Genomic DNA, 7,359 nt, shown 5'->3' on the forward strand with positions numbered 1-7,359 from the left:
ATAAGACCTGCAATCTCACAGAGTCCTCACAGCCTGTAAGAGTGGAACGCGACAGCGTCTTGCAACGCTGCCAGGGAGTCCACAGAACGCCATCGCCAATTCGGCTGTACGCCTTGCTGGACGGTAAATTTATTTTTTGAGGAAAGGAAATGTATCTCTCTCGCATATCTGGGTAGACACCTGCACCTCGCCGTAAGGGAAAGGGGGAAGATGGGAGTGAACGAAGATGCCGTATTAGCTAGACGCGCCTTTGTTCATTCCAAACCATTCAGCTGGCATTACGGAGTGGCTAGCGTGCTCGTATCGCACTCCAGAGACCCTGGTTCGATTCCCCAACTCGACCAATTTCGTTCTCGGTTTTATTGATTTATGCGGTCTAACTAGAAAGGTTAATTAGGCTATTTCATATTTATATTGTTGCGGGAAAGAATATATTTACAGATATTTACAAATAGACAAGAACAGCTGCGAGCGGCACCGAGAACACAGTCCGAACTTCGTTGTCCTCTTCTACTCTTCCCACTCGTGCCATCGCTCTTTGTCGTCGTCGTCTACCCGCATCAGGACCCCCGGCTGCTGAAACGCCGTCTCGGCGTTAGGGCGGCGACGTATGGGCGTCGTGATAAGGTTTAAGGCGACAGACGTGGACGATGTCGGTGGTGGCGCCAGAGGACGATGGCGAGGTTGCAAGGGGAGCAATTTCATAGTTCACGTCGGTAACACGGCGCACGACACGGTAAGGGCCACGGTAGTGCGAAAGGAGCTTCTCGGAGAGACCGACGCTGCGAGAGGGCGTCCAGAGAAGGACTAGTGATCCCGGGGTAAATTCGACGGCCTGGTGACGGCGGTCGTAGGCTGACTTCTGGGAAACTTGAGAGGCTTGGAGCCTACTACGTGCTATTTGGCGCGCCAGCGTGGCCTGGGAGATGGCGTCCTGAGCGTAAGCAGTGGTGGGGGCTGAAGAAGGCGGCAAGAGTGTGTCCAAAGGCAGGGTGGGATGCCTACCAAACAAAAGGTAGAAAGGAGAATAGCCTGTTCTGTCATGAAGGGAAGAGTTATATGCAAATGTCACATAAGGCAAGGCTGCGTCCCAATCTCGGTGGTCTGGCGATACGTACATGGTTAACATGTCGGTGAGCGTGCGGTTGAACCTTTCCGTAAGCCCATTGGTTTGTGGGTGGTAAGCTGTCGCAAGCTGGTGCTGCGTGTCACACGAACGAAGAATGTCGTGAACTACTCTGGATAGAAAATAACGACCGCGGTCGGTGAGCAGTTGACGAGGGGCGCCGTGGTGAAGGATGACGTCTTGCAGAAGAAAATCGGCAACATCGGTAGCGCAGCTGGACGGCAAAGCACGCGTGATGGCGTACCGAGTCGTATAATCAGTTGCGACAGCGATCCACTTGTTGCCGGAGAGGGACGTCGGAAAAGGGCCAAGAAGGTCGAGGCCAACACGGTGAAAAGGTTCCGGAGGTATGTCGATGGGTTGCAGAAGACCGGCAGGCAAAGTGGAGGGCCTTTTCCGACGTTGACACAGGTCGCAAGCGGCCACGTAACGCTTGACGGAACGATAGAGACCAGGCCAAAAGAAGCGATGCCGCACCCGAGCGTACGTGCGGGACACGCCGAGGTGACCGGCTGTCGGCAGGTCGTGCAATTCTTCAAGGACAGAAGAGCGTAGATGTTGGGGTATCACGAGCAGGAGCGTTGGGCCATCGGAGCGTAGGTTTCGGCGATACAAAATGCCGTTCTGGAGCACATAAAGGTTCAGAGACGGAGATCGGTTTGCAGAACGGATGCCATCAAAGATAGGACGTAAAGATGAGTCGTGGCGCTGTTCGTTAGCAATATCGGCAAGATCGGAGATAGCTAAGAGGCAGGGCAGGGTCTCAGCGTCCTCTAGGTCAGGTGGTTCCACAGGGTATCGGGATAAACAGTCAGCGTCCTGGTGATGGCGCCCTGACTTGTACACGACGGAGTATGAGTATTCTTGGAGGCGCAGTGCCCAGCGACCAAGGCGACCGGTGGGATCTTTTAGTGAAGACAGCCAACAGAGAGCGTGGTGATCAGTGACAACAGCGAATGAACGGCCGAACAGGTAGGGTCTGAATTTAGCCACTGCCCAGACAAGGGCAAGACACTCGCGCTCAGTAATGGTGTAATTTTGCTCTGCGGCTGAAAGTAGGCGGCTGGCATAAGCGATGACTCGATCTTGACCCTGTTGACGTTGGGCAAGTACGGCGCCGATGCCATATCCGGAGGCGTCCGTGCGAACCTCTGTGGGAGACGACGGGTCAAAATGTGCTAAGATGGGCGGAGTGGTCAGCAAATGGACGAGGGATGAAAATGAGTTCTCTTGAGCAGGGCCCCAGGTAAAGGGGGTGTCGTTCTTCAGAAGATCGGTGAGGGGACGAGCGATGCCGGCGAAATCTTTGATAAAACGGCGAAAATACGAGCACAAGCCGACAAAGCTGCGCACATCTTTCGACGACCTTGGAAGAGGAAACTCCTTCACAGCTTGAATTTTGATGGGATCTGGGCGTACACCAGAAGCGTCAACGAGGTGTCCGAGAATAGTGAGTTGGCGACGACCGAACTTGCATTTCGATGAGTTCAGCTGAAGGCCGGCGTTACGAAACACTGTCAGAATATTGGAGAGGCGACGAGGTGCGTGGCAAAAGTAGGCGAGAAAACCACAACATCGTCTAGGTAACAGAGGCAAGTGGACCATTTAAAGCCACGAAGAAGGGAGTCCATCATTCGTTCGAAGGTAGCCGGGGCGTTACAGAGGCCGAATGGCATGACTTTAAACTGGTATAAGCCATCAGGCGTCACGAAGGCGGTCTTCTCGCGGTCCTTTTCATCAACGGCAATTTGCCAGTACCCCGATCGAAGATCAATTGAAGAGAAATATTTGGCGCCGTGGAGGCAGTCTAATGCATCATCGATCCTTGGGAGGGGATATACGTCTTTTTTTGTGATGCGGTTGAGGTGCCGATAATCAACGCAGAAGCGCCAGCTGCCGTCCTTCTTTTTCACCAGGACGACTGGTGAAGCCCAAGGACTTGACGAGGGCTCGATGATGTCTTTTGCGAGCATCTTGTCCACCTCTTGATTTATGACGGTGCGTTCGGCGCTGGACACTCGGTACGGACGTCTACGGAGAGGAGCGGAATCACCGGTGTTTATGTGATGCGTCACCACAGAGGTCCGAGCCAAAACACGGCTATCAAAGTCGAAGATGTCGCGGAAAGATGACAAGAGACACCTAAGATCTCGAGCTTGCATTGGCGGTAGGTCAGAAGCGATCATGTCGGCGTAGTCGTCCGTTGGGTTCTCAGTTGATGGGTCCGCAGGCAGCCGGCATTGCTGAGTGGAAGGTAAGCAGGTGTCCACCACTGATATCACACATTCGGCAGCAGGGCACAGCGTGGCGAGTGAGATGCCTTGCGGGAGCGGTTGGATGGATGAACCAAAGTTCAGGACCGGAAGGTACGCTCGGTTGGCCGACATTGTAAATACAATGTGTGGAAGCGCAATGCTGCGCGTCAGGGCGACGTCAAGTTCCGGAGTGACTACGTAGGGACCATCAGGTACAGGCGGAACAGATGAGAAAGAAATGTAAGTTGCGGCTTGAGGCGGTAGACGGACAAAGTCGACAGCACAAAGACGGTGTATAACTGGGGACGGCGACTCAGCAGAAAGAGGAAGGTCAAGCTGAACAACATTAGTGGCGCAGTCAATGAGGGCTGAATGCTCAGACAGGAAGTCGAGGCCAAGAATGACTTCATGAGGGCACTGGTCCAGAACAGAGAACAGAACGGATGTATGGCGGCCGGATATGGTCACACGGGCTGTGCATAGTCCAACAACATGAGGCGTTCCGCCGTCGGCAACGCGGAGAACGGCTTTGGGTGCAGGGGTCAGTACTTTTCGGAGGCGGCGTCGTAGGGCTGAACTCATGACGGATACGTGCGCGCCTGTATCGATCAGGGCTCGCACAGGCACTCCATCGACATGAATGGCGAGCAAATTATGGTGTGCGCGAAGGGCTAATCGAGGATTTTGGGACTGGGGCTGTACTGCAGCATCACCTCCAGACACTGCAGCGTCTAGTTTTCCGCTTGCGAGCGTCCGTAGGGGCCAGGAGAGGAGCGACGGCGTTGGGGAGAACGAGACTGTCGACGCAGGGGGGACGGGGAGCGGCTGGAGCGGGAAATCTGGCCGTCGACTGAAGCACTGTGCTGGGCTGGAGGGGGCGTGTAGTGGCTGGGCTGTTCGTCGTCGCGGTGGGAGCTGAGAGGACGGTATGTGCTGCGACGGGACCAATAATTTCGACAGTGGCGGGAGATGTGGCCAATGCGGTGGCAATGGAAACAAATGGGCCTGTCGTCGGTTGTCCGCCAATCGTTAGGGTTTCGCCGACGTGGAGTGAAGTACGAAGGTCGTCCAGGAGCAATCGCAGTGATTTCGGGTGGTGGTGAAGACCGTACAGGGCTGACGGGCTGGAAACCAAGGTTTGCAAGCTCTTGGCGGACGACAGCCTGTACCAGAGAGATGGTAGGCAAGCGGTTGTCGCCATCATGTAGATGCAGGGGGGCAGGGGACATAGCTTCGAGCTCGCGTCGGATGATGCGGGTCACATTTTCTGGGGGCGCTGGAGTTTCCCGGTGTCGCAGGTCTTCACATGAAGAAGTCGCAGCCGTGTTGGGCAGGCGTGTGTACGGCTGGCTAATACGCCTGCTTTTGGCTTCCTCGAAGCGTCGACATTCCTTAATAATTCCGTCGACTGTAGTGCAGTTCTTGTATACGAGCAAGTTGAAGGCATCGTCGGCGATTCCCTTCAACACGTGGCCGACTTTGTCAGACTCGGGCATGTTGGCGTCAACTTTGTGACAGAGGGCCAGCACATCTTGAATGTACGACACATAGGACTCCGTAGATGTTTGAGCTCGGGAGGCGAGGTCCTTCTTAGCGGCAAGCGTTCGGCCGAGCGGCCGTCCAAACAATTCGCGGAGTTTCTCTTTGCACACGTCCCAGCTGGTCAGATGGTCTTCGTGCGTCTCATACCAGACCCGGGCAGTGTCTTTTAGATAGAATATTACATTTGCGAGCATGAGGGTCGGATCCCAGCGGTTGTAGGTACTCACTCGCTCGTACATGTTGATCCAGTCGTCGACGTCAGTGTTGTCGGTACCAGAAAAGGTCCCAGGGTCACGAGGGGGAGAAAGAACGAGTGATGTCATGGCCGGGGCTGCGGTTTGCTGGGCGGCGTCTTGGGTCATGATGAGTGAAGGCAACTGCCGGCCGCTGCGGAGCTCCGTCGTCGGTAGACGTAGGGGAAAGCCGCACCTCCACCAAATATGTTGCGGGAAAGAATATATTTACAGATATTTACAAATAGACAAGAACAGCTGCGAGCGGCACCGAGAACACAGTCCGAACTTCGTTGTCCTCTTCTACTCTTCCCACTCGTGCCATCGCTCTTTGTCGTCGTCGTCTACCCGCATCAATATTATTGTATTTCTATCCATCGTGTTCTGTCATTAACCTGTCAATTGTTGGAACTGTCTAGGATGTTCGACACAACGTATATGAAACGAGCAACGTCTTACTGAGTGGGGAAGTGCGTGGTGGTGGAGGGAACGCGGCTTCGTACTTATCTGTTTTTTTTTTCAGCAGCGTCTCCTTCCGCGGACGCTGTTGTCGCTGCGGCGCGCGTCTTTTTCTTCTGACCTCTTCATTCTCCTCTATATTAATTAGGCTAATTGTTTAATTAAGCAATTAACTAAACTCAGTCCAACTTAGTTGCAGCATCACTATACGATCCCTTTGATTGGTTGCATGGTTACTAGCCAAAGTACAATTGGCCCCATTTGAAATTCGCGCACTGTGACGTCACGAGCATTTCGATCAATTGAAAAGCGTGACATTGGGGGCGGAGCTGGTTACGAGGCCGACGCCGACGACGACGCGAAACCCAGGAACGGACGCCAAAGAGCTGCGCTCCAGGAAGACGCTGAATCTTCGCCTTTAAGAGTGGAACGCCGCAGCGTTATCGCGTCCCGGGCTCATCGCCGCTTGAAAAAGGCACGAACGGGCTGCGGTGACGCTGCTCCCTGAATTCGCCGTTATGCGTCTGCGTTATGATTATTTTTAGAGGAAACGAAAGGGGCAGTAACTTTCTCCCATATTGGTGGACACCTCAAACACGCAGTGAGACAAAGAAGTTCGGGGGTGAAAGAGAAAAGACAGAAACAGACGCCGTAATGGAAGTCTGCGTCTCCGTTGGCGTCGCAATCGTTAACCACAACCATAAAGGAGGCTATGCCACAACAGAACACAGACGGGTGCAGGTGCGGAGAGAAGTAAACGGAGCGCGCCGCACAATAAGAAAAACTGCTTGTAGCGCCTACCAGCCGAAGAGGGCGAGAGCTCAAAATCGCCCCACGCATGTGCACGCCCCCTTCCGGCACGACCCTCTCATTGCCCCACTTTCCTCGCATTCGGCCGGCGTCACTGTCGGGCTCAGGATGGCGAAGATCGGATGGTCTCGCTCTGTGTAGCAAGCCGGCAGTTGCGAATGCAGAGACCGCTGCCTAGATAAGGCAGAGTCCGCGGGGACGGCTCTACCTTTAGTCCATTTGGTCTGAGGGAGCTGGAGGCGCGTTTCCGCCGCAAATAACCCGCGTGTTTCTAACTTTTGTTACCTATTGAACTCATCAGAGCCTCGCTAGCAACCAAACGCGCTCAAAACACTCCACGTAGTGCGTAGTTTTGTGTCAGTTTTCTACAATTATCATTGGTGATTCGTTTTGCTCCTACGAGGCGCCGACGCAGCACTGGCACATAGGGCAAAACGCATGTCTAGAACACACTCTGGGCGTGTTTCGGGCTCAACACGATATTGCCACCTGGTGTTCTCAGGTGGCGCTGAAGTGTCTTCGAAGACACTTCAGCGCCTATTCCCTGTGTCATCGGCCGGTCATAAATGGATCATAGTCGCGACCGACTATTTAACAAGGTATGCGGAAACTAAGGCGGTGCAGCGCGGTACGTCATCCGAGATCGCCCAGTTTTTTATGCAACAAATCGTGCTGCGTCATGGCGCCCCGTCCCATGTAATCACTGATCGAGGCATGGCGTTTACGGCGCAGCTCATGCGCGACGTGTTCGAGCTTAGTCACACGAACCATCGCAAAACCACTGCCTATCACCCACAGACGAACGGGCTCACAGAGAGACTCAACAGAACGATCGCCGACATGATACAAAACCTGGGACGAGATTCTCCCGTACGTCACATACGCTTACAACACGGCCACCCAGGGGACGACCCGATTTACACCATTTCGTCTG

Source organism: Amblyomma mixtum, chromosome 6 (genome assembly GCF_055824585.1).
Source record: "Amblyomma mixtum isolate Tamu chromosome 6, ASM5582458v1, whole genome shotgun sequence".
Lineage (NCBI taxonomy): Eukaryota > Metazoa > Arthropoda > Arachnida > Ixodida > Ixodidae > Amblyomma > Amblyomma mixtum.